Genomic DNA, 17,008 nt, shown 5'->3' on the forward strand with positions numbered 1-17,008 from the left:
CCCACCGTCTTGAAAGTGCGGAAGGAAGGTACGTAATTGTGCATGGTAATAGTTGAAAAAAGAAAAAAAAAATTCCCATGAACGATACTTGTCCAATTCGATTTTTCAGATTTCCCCCTCCCCGCCTCACCCCCGGGCCCAGTGGTTTAACGGTAACCGGCCCAGTGTGTAAACACTGGGCACAACAAAAAATTGTTTAAAGACTCATCAAATGTTCCCCTCCACGGAAATCTTTAGTTTTTTTTTTTTTTTTTTTTTTTTTTTTTTTTTTTTTTTTTTTTTTTTTTTTTTTTTTTTTTTTTTTTTTTTTTTTTTTTTTTATATAAGTGGGGCCCCTAGGGGCCCACACACAAAAACATCATTTAATACATAAAGATACATACAAGGCAGTGGACAAGAACACTGTACAGAACATAAACACAAAGATGAAGAACATGACGATGCTGCTGGACCCCGCCAACACGGAGGTTCTTGAAGGTCCCGGCTACTTGTTGGGTGGAGGGGGGGTGAGGGACTGCTGGGGGTGAAGAGATGCTGATCCAGGAGCCGCGCAGCTGATGGAGGCCGCGCGGAGAAAACGGCGATGCTGATGACGATGGGAAGAAGACGGAGTGGCGATGTAGATGGTGAACTATGGTGGCGGGTCCGCGGAGGCTACCGGTGGACGTGGAGGTCTACGCCGTCATCTACCGGGCCCACCGGCCGCCGGGACGTCGTCAGCGTCGTCGTCGGAGTCGTCGCGTAAGTGGTCAGTCGAAAAGAGCGGTCGTCGTGGGTGGGGTGCAGGAGGCAGCGGCTCCGCAAGTTGAAGGATGAGGGGGTTGTCGCTGCGTCGGCATCGGCGTAGGAAGTAAGTTGTCATGGAGCGAAGGAGAGGGTGAAGGTGGGGCAGGCCGGAGTCTGCCAGGAGAGTCAGCCTGGAGGTGGCGCGGGGGAGTCCGAGAAGGAGACGAATCCCCAGGAAGTAGGTGCGGGTAATGGGGCGAAGGTTGAAACGGGATGAATGAACCCACACGGGGGATGCGTAGGTGAAGCGTGGGATGACGTAGGAATGAAATGCGGTGATGCGAACCGGGAGGGGGGTGCCAGATGAGGGTCGCAGTATCGGTGCCAGCTGCGCCAAGACCGCCCTGGATTGAGTCTTCATGGAAGCAAGGTGCGGGATGAAAGTGAAGGTACTGTCCAGGGTCACCCCCAGATAGCGGACCTCGGGTGACCAGGGGATGGCAGTGCTGGAAACTCGTGGGGGGTGGTCCTGGCGTGGGTGGATGCGTGAGAAGAGAATGGATTGGGTCTTCGAGCAGTTCAGCCCGATGCCGTGCGCGAGGAACTGAGTAGAGAGTGATGTGAGCCCGCGGCTCAGGCGGTCGCCGAGCATCCGCTCGGAGACGGAGGAAGCGAGGAGGCAAGTGTCATCGGCGTACTGAACCAGGTGAGTGCCAGGTGGTGGTTGCAGGTCGGCGATGTGAAGGGTGAAGAGAAGGGGTGAAAGGATGGCGCCCTGGGGGACGCCGGCCATGATGTGACGGGGGTCGGAGAGTTCGCCCTCCACCCGAACCCGGAAGGTACGACCCCCCAGGAACGAGCAGATGAGGCGTATGAGATGAGGTGGAAGGTCGGTGGCGGAGAGACGGTGAATGAGTTGTGAATGGGGCACGGAATCAAATGCCCGGGCAAGGTCCAGAAGCACCATGCCCGTGTGTTGGCGCCGTGCGAAACCTTGGACAGCCAGCACCTCCACACGGGCGATGGCGTGGGAGGTGGAGTGACGTTTGCGGAAACCGAACTGGTGATGGGGGAGAAGATGCAAGAGGTTGACGTGAAGGAGAAGGCGTGTGAGAATGGTCCGCTCTGCGACCTTAGAGATGATGGGTAGAAGAGAAATGGGGCGGTACGATGATGGTAGGGAAGGGGGCTTCCCGGGTTTGGGTATGGGTGAGACAATGGCCACTTTCCAAGGGGTGGGGAAATGACAGAGAAGGAACATCGCGTTGATGATGCGGGTAAGGAAGACCGTCGCCTTCCGAGGAAGAGCACGGAGGACGGGTGCAGGCAGAGAGTCGGAACCGGGGGCAGAAGGGGGCTTGAGACGGAGGAGGAGTGTGCGCACCTCCGATGGCGTGGCGAGAGGGAATGGCAGAGAGTCCGGAAGAACGGGCAGAGTGACGTGATGTGCGAGGGGGGGGGGGTGTGTCCCCGTCGTCCGAAGACTCGGAGGAGAGGGTGGGGGGGTCAGCGGAGGCAAACGTGGTCGCGAGGTAGGCAGCGACCGCCTCCGATCGCTCAGGGGCAGTCTCCGCCACCCCGGCCGGGTGGGTGAGTGGGGGAATAGTGGTGGGGACCGATCGGAGGCGCCGGACGTAGGTCCACAGAGAGCCGGATGCAGAGGCGAGGGAGCCGAGACGCCGGGTCTCCAAATGCGCCTTCCACGCCGCGACCATCCGGCGGCACCGGCCCCGCAGCAGGAGGAACACCATCCGTGTCAACGGGGACCGGTTGGCCTGCCACAGGCCGCGGAAGCGGTCGCGCAGGACCACGGCGTCACGCAGGTAAGGCGGGAAGGGGGTGATGCGGGTACTTGGAGTGGCCAGCGGAATGTGAGCGGAGGCGGCCGCAGAGACGGCCCGGGTGAATGACACGACGTTGGCGTCGAGACGGTCGGGGGTGTCGAAGGGGAGGGTGAGGTCGAGTGATGATGAGAGGGTGGTCTGGAACCCATTCCAGTCGGCGTTGCGGAAGTCGAAGCGGGGAAGGTGCGGGTTGGAATGGGGGTAGAAGTGAAGGGAGCCGAGGACGGGCAGGTGATCCGAGGCCCCGGCGGTGAGCGTGGTGAGACCAGAGATGATGGGGAGCGGTGTGGTGAGGGCGAGGTCGATGATACTGGGATGACGGTGGTGCTGAGCGGGGAAGAATGTGGGGGTGGCGGGGGCGCAGATGGAGAGGTTAGTACGCCGGAGGAGCTGACGGAGGGAGCTGCCTCGGCGGTTGGCCGCGACGCAGCCCCAGTAGGGATGGGTGGCGTTGAAGTCCCCGGCCAGCACGACATGGGCATCGAGCCGACCGAGGGCGACAACGGCGGCAGAGGGGAAGGCAAATTGGGGTGGGAGATACACGGAGACTAGAGTCAGGGAGTAGGGCTGTCCGAACAGGCGCACGGCCACAGCCTCAGTCGCGGGTGAAGGTGGAATGTGTCGGCGGTGATGGGTGAAGGTGTCGCGCACCAGGAGTGCCACCCCACCCCCCCGACCATCACGGTCGGAGCGGTGGACGGCATATCCCGGGACGCGGAGGGGTACAGCGGGGGTCAGCCAGGTCTCTGATAGGAACACGACATCGGGTGAGTGCTCGTCGACGAGGTGAAGGAAGTCGAGAAGCTTAGGGAGCAAAGAAAAGGCGTTCCAGACTAGGAGCTTAAGGGGCGGCGGGGGATCCATCGAAGAGACCCAGAAGCGCTTGGAGGAGCACCTCGAATCTCTCCGAAGGGGACTTGGCATGGGACAGGGCGGTCAGGGTGCGGCGAATGAAGGGAAAGTACTGCCGAAACAGCTGGATGAGGTCACGTATGATCGCGGTGAATGAAGTGTCGTCAGCGTCCGGTCGGTGAGATGAGGGGCCCTGAGGTGCAGATGGAGATGGCCCGTCGCGGGAGGGGAACAGGGTGGCGGCGGCGGAACCGCGCCGAGTCCAGGCGTTGGAGGTGACGGCGGGAAAGGCACGAGCGTCGGTCAAGTTTGGCGGTCGCGGTCGCGGTGCCGGGGTGGCCTCAGGCTGTTGTCGGGGGGGGTGGCGTCTGAGGTAGGCCTGGTTCACCCGGCAGTCCATGGAAGTCGCGAAGTGCGCCTCGCCGCAATTGACGCACTTCGGAGTCGTCGAAGTGCACTCGCGGGACCGGTGGGGCCCGGCACACTTGAAACAGGCCACCGGCCTCTCGCAGCGTGTGGATGGGTGGCCGGCCTGCTGGCACCGGTAACACTGCGGGACCCGCCCGCTGCCACGATAGCGTTCGACGGAGACCACCCAGCAGCCCAGGGAGCGTAGAGCCAGGAAGGGAGCTGCCTCCCCCAGGTGGTGAGTATTAACCAGGAACGGACGGGTCGTGGCGGTGTCGGTGACGCGGAGCGGAGTGACGGAAGCAACGGGTAGGTCCAGGTCGAGGAGGGCGGCGTGCACCTCCTCGGGGGTAGTGGTGAGTGGGAGACGCTTCAGGACGAGTCGGTCCCCCTTCTCGTCCTGTCGCAGGTGCGTGAAAGGCTGATGGCCGAGCTGGGTGAGGTGGTTGTATAGGAAGGTGTGATCAGCGGCGTTAGAAGTGTAAAAGGAGGTGCGGCCGTCGACGGAGGTGATGGATAGCTTGCCAGAAAGGAGCGACTGAAACGATTGGGCCAGGGTGAAGGGGCTGGTGGTGATGGGGAGGCGGCAGCCGATGGGCGGCATGCGGGTAGGCTTGACGGTGGCGGCGGCGGAGGCAGATGCGGGGGCGGCAGCAGGTTGGGTGGGAGGCCGGGTGCGGGGTCCAGGTGCAGATGCGGAGGTGGATGGTCGAGGCGACGGCTGACGAGCAGCGGAGGTCGATGGCTGAGTCGCGGCGGTCGTAGTCGGTCGGGGGGTGGTGCGGCGGGTGAGGTGTGAGATGCGGGATGACGTGGATGGTGCAGGTGACGAGTCCCGGGACGAGGTCCCCTCCTCGCCGGCGGAGTCGAGCTCGAGGGCGCCAAACCGGTTGGAGATGGAGGTGCGGTCCTCGGCGCGCCCCATCCTCGGCCGCTTCACCGTCCGGCGGGGGAGGCTGAAGCCGGTGTCCATCGGCACGTCCCGGGGGGCCGCAGGCTCGACAGGGATGAGTGGCAGTGAGGGGGAAGGCGCTGAGAATGGTGAGGAGATGGGGTGAGAAGCAGAGGGGGTGAAAGTGCAAACTGTCGTGGTCGTCATGGTGGTGGTCGTGGTGGTGAGGGTTGCTGCCATGGTGACGTCCGGGGTGAAGGGGGTGTCGGAGCAGAAGCCAGGTGGCACCATCTGGTGATGCTTGGACTCCGACACCTTCGTGCAGCGCTCCTGGGTGCGGATCCCGGTCCGGCTGGGGGTGGGGGGCGGCGAGCATCCCTCTGCTCCAGCATCGCCCGAGGCACCCGTCCGGTCTCGGTGGCCACCAGGAGGCCTGGTGTAGTCCCTCAATGGCGGTTGGAGTCGGCCCTCAAAGTCGGAGTCCCCCAGGGGCGGGTCCTCCCCGGACCCCCCCTCGGCCATGCCGACGAGAAACAATCAAGTCGGCAGGCCAAGAGCCACACCTGGGAGGAACTACTCTTCTCGGCCACCTGGTGACAGCCCCAGGAAGCAGCAGCAGCAGTCAGCAGTCAGTTAAAGGTGGAAGAAGATGGAGTGAATATAATAGGAGTGATGCTGAGTAGAACTTGTAAATAAAAATAAAATAATAATTAGTGGAACCCGAGGGTTGAATTTATTTCTGCAGAGTCCCCCCAGCAATGCCCAGGGGGGGACCCTGTTGCTTGCTGCTGAGAGTTACCAGATCCGGATATGCACCCAGCAGCAAGTCTTCGCACCAGAAACGACTGGTCGGATTATAAAAGCACGCGAGGAAAACTCGAATTAACTAAGGAAATCCCTGCAAACCACTCAGAGTAGCACCTAAGAGCAGTTTGAAGGGAAACCAGAGCACGGTTGAAACTTTGAAAATCCGGACTATATAGGAAAAATGTGCGGACCACCACTAATGGTGAAAATAGCGTACGGTCGTGCAGCCTGAAGCCGCGAATCGTCCGAAAATCGCCTCGTGGGACACGGCACTCGATATTTCGTGAAACCCTAGGTATGTTGCTAATGGAAAAAAGTTCCCCTCTCGACTGTGCCGTGGTGCCCGCCTTTTTGCCGAGGCGGACGCGACGACCCGAGTGCCGCCACGCGGCAAACGGTGTAACCAAGTGCCGCCACGCGGCAAACGGGGTAACCAAATGCACGCGGCGGTCGACCGTCGCCGTGGGTACAGAAACAAAGGAAACGAGGTGCGAGTAGAAACGGGCAGTTGTAGGAAGAAATTGTATTTGCATTGTTGGTGTGTACTGTCATGTAGTGTGATGAACTGGCACGGGAGTGTTATGTCTGGGGAAAGAGCTGTTTCGGAGGTAGAAGTACATAACCTCAAAACACGTTGATGAGGTGGTCCGAGCTCCAAGTGAAATAGAAAAGCGAAACACTGCGCAGCATACTTACCTGGCGTAGGGGCTACCCTGATCAAGCAGGGGGTTCCCCCAGGGTGAGGCTCTTCCCTTGCACTTCGGTTGAGCTGACCTCTGCGATTACCCCAAATGTGGGTAACTCGGGCGCGTAATTTTTGGTAGTCGGGACTGCGTTCGCGCTGTCCCGGTGAAAAAATTTCAACTTAGTAGTTGTGAAGTAGTGTTAAGAATTATGTACAGTGAAGTGTAATTTTTTTTTTTTTTTTCATCTGTGTATGGTATGTAATGCATTCGTAGGTCTCAAGTTTACGGTGCCTTGGCGAACAACCCCACCGTCTTGAAAGTGCGGAAGGAAGGTACGTAATTGTGCATGGTAATAGTTGAAAAAAGAAAAAAAAAATTCCCATGAACGATACTTGTCCAATTCGATTTTTCAGATTTCCCCCTCCCCGCCTCACCCCCGGGCCCAGTGGTTTAACGGTAACCGGCCCAGTGTGTAAACACTGGGCACAACAAAAAATTGTTTAAAGACTCATCAAATGTTCCCCTCCACGGAAATCTTTAGTAAAAGGCGAAAGATTTATGCGTTTGAAGGGAAACCAGAGCACGGTTGAAACTTTGAAAATCCGGACTATATAGGAAAAATGTGCGGACCACCACTAATGGTGAAAATAGCGTACGGTCGTGCAGCCTGAAGCCGCGAATCGTCCGAAAATCGCCTCGTGGGACACGGCACTCGATATTTCGTGAAACCCTAGGTATGTTGCTAATGGAAAAAAGTTCCCCTCTCGACTGTGCCGTGGTGCCCGCCTTTTTGCCGAGGCGGACGCGACGACCCGAGTGCCGCCACGCGGCAAACGGTGTAACCAAGTGCCGCCACGCGGCAAACGGGGTAACCAAATGCACGCGGCGGTCGACCGTCGCCGTGGGTACAGAAACAAAGGAAACGAGGTGCGAGTAGAAACGGGCAGTTGTAGGAAGAAATTGTATTTGCATTGTTGGTGTGTACTGTCATGTAGTGTGATGAACTGGCACGGGAGTGTTATGTCTGGGGAAAGAGCTGTTTCGGAGGTAGAAGTACATAACCTCAAAACACGTTGATGAGGTGGTCCGAGCTCCAAGTGAAATAGAAAAGCGAAACACTGCGCAGCATACTTACCTGGCGTAGGGGCTACCCTGATCAAGCAGGGGGTTCCCCCAGGGTGAGGCTCTTCCCTTGCACTTCGGTTGAGCTGACCTCTGCGATTACCCCAAATGTGGGTAACTCGGGCGCGTAATTTTTGGTAGTCGGGACTGCGTTCGCGCTGTCCCGGTGAAAAAATTTCAACTTAGTAGTTGTGAAGTAGTGTTAAGAATTATGTACAGTGAAGTGTAATTTTTTTTTTTTTTTTCATCTGTGTATGGTATGTAATGCATTCGTAGGTCTCAAGTTTACGGTGCCTTGGCGAACAACCCCACCGTCTTGAAAGTGCGGAAGGAAGGTACGTAATTGTGCATGGTAATAGTTGAAAAAAGAAAAAAAAAATTCCCATGAACGATACTTGTCCAATTCGATTTTTCAGATTTCCCCCTCCCCGCCTCACCCCCGGGCCCAGTGGTTTAACGGTAACCGGCCCAGTGTGTAAACACTGGGCACAACAAAAAATTGTTTAAAGACTCATCAAATGTTCCCCTCCACGGAAATCTTTAGTAAAAGGCGAAAGATTTATGCGTTTGAAGGGAAACCAGAGCACGGTTGAAACTTTGAAAATCCGGACTATATAGGAAAAATGTGCGGACCACCACTAATGGTGAAAATAGCGTACGGTCGTGCAGCCTGAAGCCGCGAATCGTCCGAAAATCGCCTCGTGGGACACGGCACTCGATATTTCGTGAAACCCTAGGTATGTTGCTAATGGAAAAAAGTTCCCCTCTCGACTGTGCCGTGGTGCCCGCCTTTTTGCCGAGGCGGACGCGACGACCCGAGTGCCGCCACGCGGCAAACGGTGTAACCAAGTGCCGCCACGCGGCAAACGGGGTAACCAAATGCACGCGGCGGTCGACCGTCGCCGTGGGTACAGAAACAAAGGAAACGAGGTGCGAGTAGAAACGGGCAGTTGTAGGAAGAAATTGTATTTGCATTGTTGGTGTGTACTGTCATGTAGTGTGATGAACTGGCACGGGAGTGTTATGTCTGGGGAAAGAGCTGTTTCGGAGGTAGAAGTACATAACCTCAAAACACGTTGATGAGGTGGTCCGAGCTCCAAGTGAAATAGAAAAGCGAAACACTGCGCAGCATACTTACCTGGCGTAGGGGCTACCCTGTGTGCGGGTCGTTTTGAGTGTGCTTACGCGCGTAGTTGTGCTCTTTTCGCTGAATTTCGGTTTTCCCCCCCTCCCCGCTTCACCCCCGGGTCCATCGGTTTTGCTGTAACCCCGCGAGTGTGTAAATTCCTGGTCGTGTGCGCGTGCGTCGGTGCTGCCGCCTAGCGGCGGCAGTCAGAAGCTGCTGGTGTTGCGGTGCCTGGTGCTGCTCCTGGTGGCGGGATCTACAAGCCGCTGGCCTGCGCGGGACTTCGCCGAGCGCCGCCTGGATGGTGCTGCCCCTGGTGGCGGCCTGCGGAACTCCGTGCTGCCCGCGCCCTGTGTCGTCATCGCAGGTGATCGTCTGCTGAATAATGTGAGCCCGACCCATATTTCACGCCCGATTCAGGTCTGTTTCATTTCCCTTATTTTCTGGTTTAATTTTATGCTGCTTGTTGTTCCACATTCTTTCCTTGCTGGTTCTATTAATTTTCTGCGCATTCATTTCCCGTTTTTGCTGTTCACGCTTGCTGCTCCTTGTGACGAGTCCGCGTGTCATGGCCGCCAGGTCTCTCGTTCCTGCACATTTAATTTTGCAAGGCCGACTCATGCCTTTCTGTTTGCACTATTAATTGCTGCTGCGTTTATTTCTGTTTTCGTGATTGCTGATTGTTTATTGGTCCGTGATCTGTGTCTCGCGCGCGGTTTATTTACGTTTTCTGTGTTCGCTGATTTTTCGTTTTGCTGTTTGCGATCTCGTGGTATTTTTGTGGTCGTCATTTCGTGTCATTTTGCTCTGTACTTTCGTGTTTTCGCTCTGTATTTTTTCTGTTTTCTGTTCTTGTGTTTGGGTCTCGTGTCTTTCGCTCCTTTGCGTATTTTTCGTTGCCGATTTGTTTATTTAGTATTTTTGTGGTTCGTGTTTTCTGTTTGCTATAATAGTCTCGCTGGCCATCTTGTCTTCTTCGGCTTGCCTGGTGGTTGGCCTCCGGCAGTTCCGGCAACGGCCGGTGCTTGTTTTCTGTTGCAGTTAATGGCCGCCTATGTGGCCCGCAATCGATTGCTGTTGGCCTCGTTAGTTGGAGCGCGGCATACTTGCGACCAATTAATTATATTTAATTTTCTGTTCCTGCGCCCAGGTTTTGTTGTGGGTTATTTTTGCTGTTCTGTTACTTCTTTATTTTCTTCTTATTATGGCGAGTGAACCTACTTGTGACATTATTTCCTGTACCACTGATACTGATGATTACGAACATTACTACATTGCTGACTGTCCTGCCCAGCCTGTGCGCACTGTGTCTCTCTCCCAGCCTTCTGTTTGTGTGGCGGTCAGCGCGGTGGCGCCTGGCTGCATTGTGTCACCTGTTATGTCCTCCTCGCAGCCTGAGCGGATTGCGCGGCCTTTGTCCCGGCGTCTGGCGCGCGCTGATGGTTCTGGTGGCGATGGCCCCCGGCCTGGGGCTGGGGCGCGGCGCTCCCTCAGTCTTGATCGGCGGGCGGATGGCCCCCGCACTCGTACCCAGTCTTCGTACGTTGGGTCCAAGCAGCCCAGTGGGGGCGGCGTGCCGCCGCCTGTGCCGGATCCGTACGCGGCCCAGCGGCCCGGCCTGACGCCGCCGTCTGCCTCGGGGGTGGACCAGCCCCCGGGTGGTTCGTGCCAGCTGCCTGCGACGCCTGTTGCTGTCTTTTCTGATGTGGGGCTACCGGTGGCCTGCCTCCGGTGTGCCACCGCCACCGTCACCACCTCAAGCGTGACGACGACTAGCCGGACAACTGCTGCTGGGGGGCACGTCTTTGCGGTGCCTGACTATTCGCTGCGGTATCGTGGCATGGCGGGCGATTCCACTGCGCCTGCTGTCACTGTGGCGCCTGTGGCTGTGGATGGCGCGCCCGCGCCGCCCGTCTCGTCGGGTGCTGGGGTTCCTGTGTCTGTTTATTCAGGTCCTCCTTTGGTGGTGCCCCGCCCGAAGCCCCTGGTGGTGGCTCCGCGGGACCAGGAGCCGGTGCTGCTGGGCAAGCGGAAGCGCGCTGCGGCCCCGGGCGACCATTTGCTGTCCCCTGACTCGGAGCGTGAGGAGCAGGGTGGAGGTTCTGGTGGGCCTCTGCCTCCCCGGGCCAAGCCGCCGCCCAAGGGGAAACGCCCCAAGTCTGGGGGCGCCCGCGGCCGGTCGTCCCGGCTGTCGCAGACCTCTGGTGATCTGTCTACCTCACGGGACGACCTCTCCGATGTGTCTGCTGTTGCTGGCCCTAGCTCTGGCCGCCCAGCACGGCCGCCAGCGCCCGGGGCCCCCTCGCCGCGGCCGGCGGTGTCCTCTGCTGGTGGTGCGCCGGCCCCTGCGCCGCCTCTTACAGGCCGGAAGTCCTGGCCGCCTGTCATCGTGTGCCAGGGGGGTCTTTCGCCTACTGCGCTGCGGGACTTGCGGGATCTGCGGCCGCACTTCTCTGCAGATTTCGAGGCCAAGAGTTTCGCCCGCACGTCCACCTTTCAGATGCGCAACAAGGCGGACTTCGAGAAGATGCGCACCATTCTGCGGGAGCGTGGCATGGCGTTCCACACCTGGGCCAGTCAGGAGGACCGCAATGCTCGGGTGGTGATCCGGAACCTCCACCTGGACACCCCGGTGGAGCTCATCTCCGAGTTCCTGACAGAGCAGGGCATCGCCCACAGCAAGGTGGTGCGTATGGGCAGCCGCGGACCTCAGGCCACTCCTTGGCCGCTCTTTCTCGTGGTGCTGAACGGGACGGAGCAGAAGGCGCAGGCTCTCCAGCTGAAGCACCTGGGACACGTCGCGGTCAAGGTAGAGCTGTACCGCGGCAGCCTTCGGGCTGTCCAGTGTTATAGGTGCCAGGAGTTCGGCCACTCCAGCCACAACTGCGATAACCCCGCGGTGTGTGTGCGCTGTGGGGGGCCCCACCGGTCTACCGACTGCTCGCTTGATCCTGCCTCTCCGCCCACGTGTGCGCTGTGTGGCCTGGATCACCCGGCCAACTTCTCTGGCTGTCCTTCTCGGTTGGCGTACGAGGAGCGTCAGGCGCGCCGCCGCAAGCCTCCAGCCCGGGGCCCTGGCGGGTTTGATGCGACCCGGGGCAGTCAGTTTCCAGGTCTGCCGGCCTCTCGTCGTGACGGCGTGGACTATGCGGGGGCGGTTGCGGGCTCTTCCCGCGGCCGGCCTGCTGCTGGCGGTGCAGATGCGCCCCCCGAGGGCGGGCGCGGCTTGGCTGCTGATGTGCAGGAGATCATCCGCCTGCTGAAGGACCTGCGCCTCTCGTCCTGGCTGCAGTGCATCCGGCGCACGCTTGTTGCCCTGGCGCGTGCCCCCACTCTCCTGGAGAAGGGCGAGGTGCTGCTGTCTGCTCTGCTGCGGCTCTTTGGCGATGACGATGCGGGGCCCGGGCAGGCTGTGCCCGCCGCTGGTGCTGCCTCTCATGACTAGCCTGCTTCTGTGGAATGCCCGGTCTGTCCGTTCTCATTCCCAGGAGCTGGCTGACATCCTTCACCGCTGGTCGCCCGACCTGGTGCTGCTCACCGAGACCTGGCTCAAGCCGCATTTGGCGCTTGACGTCCCGGGCTACGTGTGCCACCGGGCTGACCGCCCTGCTGGGCCGCGTGGCGGGGTTGCTGTGCTGGTGCGGTGCCACATCTCCCACTACCGCCGTGCTGTTCCTGCGCTGGCCGCGGCGGAGGCGGTGGCTGTTCGGCTGACGTCCACGCGCCCGGCCCTCACGGTGGTGGCCGCCTACCTGCAGCCTAATCGGGTGCTGCCCACGGATGACCTGGTGCTGCTGGCGCGGCTGGACGCTGCTGTCTTGCTCGCTGGCGATTTCAACTGCCGCCATACTCGCTGGGGCTGCGCCGCTGACACCTTCCGTGGCCGTGCGCTCCTGCGGTTCACGGCTGCTTGCGATCTGACCATCCATGCGCCTCCCTCGCCTACCTACTGTCCCACCCGGGCTAACCAGCGCCCTTCTGTCCTGGACTTGTGCCTGACCACCCAACGGCTGACCGTCGTTTCCCTGGCCGTCCTCTCTGACCTCGCCTCTGACCATTTACCGGTGGTCGGTGTTCTCCAGGGTCTTCAGGCTGCTGGCCCTCCTCTGCGGCGGCGCGACTACCAGCGGGCGGATTGGCCGGCCTTTCGGAGGCACCTGGATGACCAGCTGGACCTGGGGCTGACGGTGGCGACCCCTGAGGACCTGGATGACGTGGTGGAGCGGTTCGCTGCCGCACTTGGCAGTGCGGAGCGTGCGGCCGTCCCGTTGCGGCCTGTGCGCCCGGGGGGCAAGCCTTTACCGCCGCCCCTGCGTGCGCTGATCCGGATGCGGAATGCTGCCCGGCGTTGCTGGCAGCGCCTGCGCCACCCCCAGGCGCTGGAAGACTACCGGTACTACAAGGGCCGCTGCCGCCGTGCCGTTACCGACTGGCAGGCCTCTCAGCACCTTCTGGCCCTGCGGTCTTTATCGGCGCAGACGGGCTCGGTGTGGGGCTACGTCCGGGGCCTGCGCTCCCGTGCCGCTGGTGTCCCGCCGCTGCAGTCTGGTCAGCGCTTCCTGGATGACCCCCGGGATAAAGCGGAGCTGTTGGCGGGCCACTTCGTGTCCACCTTCGTGCCGCACGCTGTTCCGGCGGCTGGGCCGACTGCTGCCGCCTTCCGGGATCTGCCGCCGCTGCCGCTCCCGGCCGCCGTGGGCTCCCTGCTGGTCACGCCTCGTGAGGTGGAGCGTGCCGTGGGCCGGCTGAAGCTGGGGAAGGCTCCTGGCCCTGATGGTGTGCGCCCCGTTTTGGTGAAGTCCCTCTCCCGGAAGGCGCTTATTTATTTCACCAAGCTGTGCAACTTCAGCCTTCTTCTGGCACACTTTCCTCTGCCGTGGCGTCATGCTGTGATCGTCCCGGTCCCCAAGACGCATCCTGCTTCTCCAGATGTTGCCCTGTACCGGCCTATCTCTCTGCTGTCTTGCCTCTCCAAGGTCTTTGAGCGTATGGTTCTTGGGCGTTTGGGGCTCCACCTGGCGGTTCATGGCACTCTCCAGGACTTCCAGTTTGGGTTCCGCCGGCACCTGTCTGCGCTCCAAGCTGTTGCATACGTGACTGACCTGATTTCTGCCGGCTTCAATCGGCGGGCGCACTCCATTCTCGTGCTGCTGGATTTAAAGCGCGCCTTTGACTCGGTTCACCATGCTGCCCTGGTGCACAAGCTGCGGCGGACGGAGCTGAGCCCCCATCTGATCAATCTCCTCCAGAGCTTCCTTGCTGACCGTACGTTTGCTGTCCGGGTTGATGGCGCGCTCTCCGGGATTCATCGCGTGGCTGCTGGGGTGCCGCAGGGGGCGATCCTGAGTCCGACGCTGTTCGCTGTGTTCCTGGCGGACATGGCGCCCCCGCCTGGGGCTACTTTGGCGCTCTACGCCGATGACACGGCGGTTCTGGTGACCGGTGACGACGCGCAGGTGCTGCAGGCGCAGGCGCAGGTGGCGCTGCGTCACTTGAGCGGCTACATGGCCTCCTGGGGCATCTTGCCGAACCCCGCGAAGACCCAGGTGCTCTTCTGCACCAAGCGCCGCCGCCGACCACCGGCCCCCCTGGTGCTCCTGGGCGTCTTGCTGCCGTACTTGCCTGCGGTGAAGTACCTGGGGGTGCTGCTGGACGCCACTTTCACCTGGCAGCCCCACATCACGGCGGCGGTTCGGAGGACGCGGATTCTGCACAGGACGTTGCGGCCGGTGCTGGGGGCGCGGAGTGGCGTGCCTCTGCCCACCCGGCAACTGGTGTACAGGGCCTACATCCTGCCAGTGTTGCTGTACGCGTCGGTGGTCTGGGCGGCGCTTCCCCGGACTTGCTGGCGCCCCATCAATTCTGTGCTGCACGCTGGTCTGCGCCTGGTGCTCGGCTACCCGCTGTGGACGCCTGTGGAGCTGCTGTACCGCCTCTCTGGTCTCCGGCGGCCGGTGGAGATGGTTGCTGACTTCGCCCGGCGGTTCTTCAGGCGCAATGCGCGCAGCCTTAACCCGTTGGTCCGGTCTATTGGGGACTACGACGTTGCTGCGCCACACGCCCATCCCCGGTTGCGTGACATTCTTCGTGACGACCCACCCTAACTTTGACATTTTTACGTGCTGTGCGTCGTTTGACTCTGGCTGTCTTCGGTGTACTTTGTGTGCTTCGGTGTGTTTTTGTTTTCTTTTTCAGGGTTATTTTTGGACTTTAAATGCTTTATTGTGTCAGGGTGGTGTTTGTGTATCGTGTCTTGTTTGCTGTCTGTGTTTATTAAATTAGTGTTTTGTGTGCCTTCCCCCTCCCTCCTCGACCCACTTGGTTCTCTGTTAGGGTTCGGGGGGGGTGCTCTTGTTCAGCCTTATGCTGTAAATTTATTTTAGGGTACTGTTTCATTGAGTGACATCTTGCCTGCGCTGGGTGTCTTTTCATGTATTTGCTTTGCGCCACGCTTCTCGTGGGTGCCTTTTGGCTTCCTTCTGGCCCTTTCTTGTAGGGGATTTAATTGTTATTGCTTTCCCCCTTCGTTTGCTGGTATGCTGCCATTTATGATACCACTTTGCTTTAAATGTTCTTAATTATTTTTCCTATATTTTTGCAACCAACATGGCTGCCTTTTAGCTTTTCCTTTGGGATCTTTTATTTGCCTCTCTAGGCATTCTTTTTGCGATGTTTTTATTCGTCGCTTTCTTTTGTTGCCGCGGCCCGCGAGTGTTCGGGTCGCCTTTTTTTTTTCCTCTCTCTTTTGGCCTCGGTGGCGTTTCGCCACCCATTCTTCGCTTTTTGTTTTCTTTGCCTCGTGGGGGTTTTCGGGGTTTTTATTCCCCGCCCTCCTTCTCGTTAGCTGTTTTGGGGCTTCTCCTGTTTCTGGTCATTTTTCCTTTCCCCTTTTTCAATTTGTTTTGGGGTTTTTCGTGTTTTTCCCCACTTATTTTTACCGACTTGTTTTCTTTCGTTCTTTTTGTGTATTTTTTATTTAAATTTGTTTTCATGTAGGAGCCTGCGGCTGAGGCATGTAATTGTATCTTTTTGTTTGTAAACCGACCAAGGTGTATTTTAATTTTCTGTTAATAAATGTTATGAACTTGAACTTGAACTTGCACTTCGGTTGAGCTGACCTCTGCGATTACCCCAAATGTGGGTAACTCGGGCGCGTAATTTTTGGTAGTCGGGACTGCGTTCGCGCTGTCCCGGTGAAAAAATTTCAACTTAGTAGTTGTGAAGTAGTGTTAAGAATTATGTACAGTGAAGTGTAATTTTTTTTTTTTTTTTCATCTGTGTATGGTATGTAATGCATTCGTAGGTCTCAAGTTTACGGTGCCTTGGCGAACAACCCCACCGTCTTGAAAGTGCGGAAGGAAGGTACGTAATTGTGCATGGTAATAGTTGAAAAAAGAAAAAAAAAATTCCCATGAACGATACTTGTCCAATTCGATTTTTCAGATTTCCCCCTCCCCGCCTCACCCCCGGGCCCAGTGGTTTAACGGTAACCGGCCCAGTGTGTAAACACTGGGCACAACAAAAAATTGTTTAAAGACTCATCAAATGTTCCCCTCCACGGAAATCTTTAGTAAAAGGCGAAAGATTTATGCGTTTGAAGGGAAACCAGAGCACGGTTGAAACTTTGAAAATCCGGACTATATAGGAAAAATGTGCGGACCACCACTAATGGTGAAAATAGCGTACGGTCGTGCAGCCTGAAGCCGCGAATCGTCCGAAAATCGCCTCGTGGGACACGGCACTCGATATTTCGTGAAACCCTAGGTATGTTGCTAATGGAAAAAAGTTCCCCTCTCGACTGTGCCGTGGTGCCCGCCTTTTTGCCGAGGCGGACGCGACGACCCGAGTGCCGCCACGCGGCAAACGGTGTAACCAAGTGCCGCCACGCGGCAAACGGGGTAACCAAATGCACGCGGCGGTCGACCGTCGCCGTGGGTACAGAAACAAAGGAAACGAGGTGCGAGTAGAAACGGGCAGTTGTAGGAAGAAATTGTATTTGCATTGTTGGTGTGTACTGTCATGTAGTGTGATGAACTGGCACGGGAGTGTTATGTCTGGGGAAAGAGCTGTTTCGGAGGTAGAAGTACATAACCTCAAAACACGTTGATGAGGTGGTCCGAGCTCCAAGTGAAATAGAAAAGCGAAACACTGCGCAGCATACTTACCTGGCGTAGGGGCTACCCTGATCAAGCAGGGGGTTCCCCCAGGGTGAGGCTCTTCCCTTGCACTTCGGTTGAGCTGACCTCTGCGATTACCCCAAATGTGGGTAACTCGGGCGCGTAATTTTTGGTAGTCGGGACTGCGTTCGCGCTGTCCCGGTGAAAAAATTTCAACTTAGTAGTTGTGAAGTAGTGTTAAGAATTATGTACAGTGAAGTGTAATTTTTTTTTTTTTTTTCATCTGTGTATGGTATGTAATGCATTCGTAGGTCTCAAGTTTACGGTGCCTTGGCGAACAACCCCACCGTCTTGAAAGTGCGGAAGGAAGGTACGTAATTGTGCATGGTAATAGTTGAAAAAAGAAAAAAAAAATTCCCATGAACGAT

General features: G+C 58.0%; 6 non-coding genes across 6 annotated transcripts; 3 read left to right on the forward strand and 3 right to left on the reverse strand.

The window, feature by feature from the left end:
- Nucleotides 1–6,217: 6,217 nt before the first annotated feature.
- Nucleotides 6,218–6,380, forward strand: LOC134546111 (U1 spliceosomal RNA). Its single transcript, XR_010079060.1, has one exon. It is a non-coding gene; the product is annotated as a U1 spliceosomal RNA (small nuclear RNA).
- Nucleotides 6,381–6,679: 299 nt separating this feature from the next.
- Nucleotides 6,680–6,799, reverse strand: LOC134546078 (U5 spliceosomal RNA). The gene has a single exon (XR_010079027.1). It is a non-coding gene; the product is annotated as a U5 spliceosomal RNA (small nuclear RNA).
- A 543-nt stretch (nt 6,800–7,342) lies between these two features.
- On the forward strand, nt 7,343–7,505 carry LOC134546112 (U1 spliceosomal RNA). The gene has a single exon (XR_010079061.1). It is a non-coding gene; the product is annotated as a U1 spliceosomal RNA (small nuclear RNA).
- A 299-nt stretch (nt 7,506–7,804) lies between these two features.
- On the reverse strand, nt 7,805–7,924 carry LOC134546080 (U5 spliceosomal RNA). The gene has a single exon (XR_010079029.1). It is a non-coding gene; the product is annotated as a U5 spliceosomal RNA (small nuclear RNA).
- Nucleotides 7,925–15,957: 8,033 nt separating this feature from the next.
- On the reverse strand, nt 15,958–16,077 carry LOC134546081 (U5 spliceosomal RNA). Its single transcript, XR_010079030.1, has one exon. It is a non-coding gene; the product is annotated as a U5 spliceosomal RNA (small nuclear RNA).
- A 543-nt stretch (nt 16,078–16,620) lies between these two features.
- On the forward strand, nt 16,621–16,783 carry LOC134546114 (U1 spliceosomal RNA). The gene has a single exon (XR_010079063.1). It is a non-coding gene; the product is annotated as a U1 spliceosomal RNA (small nuclear RNA).
- The last annotated feature ends 225 nt before the right edge of the window (nt 16,784–17,008 follow it).

Source organism: Bacillus rossius, unplaced genomic scaffold (genome assembly GCF_032445375.1).
Source record: "Bacillus rossius redtenbacheri isolate Brsri unplaced genomic scaffold, Brsri_v3 Brsri_v3_scf97, whole genome shotgun sequence".
NCBI lineage: Eukaryota > Metazoa > Arthropoda > Insecta > Phasmatodea > Bacillidae > Bacillus > Bacillus rossius.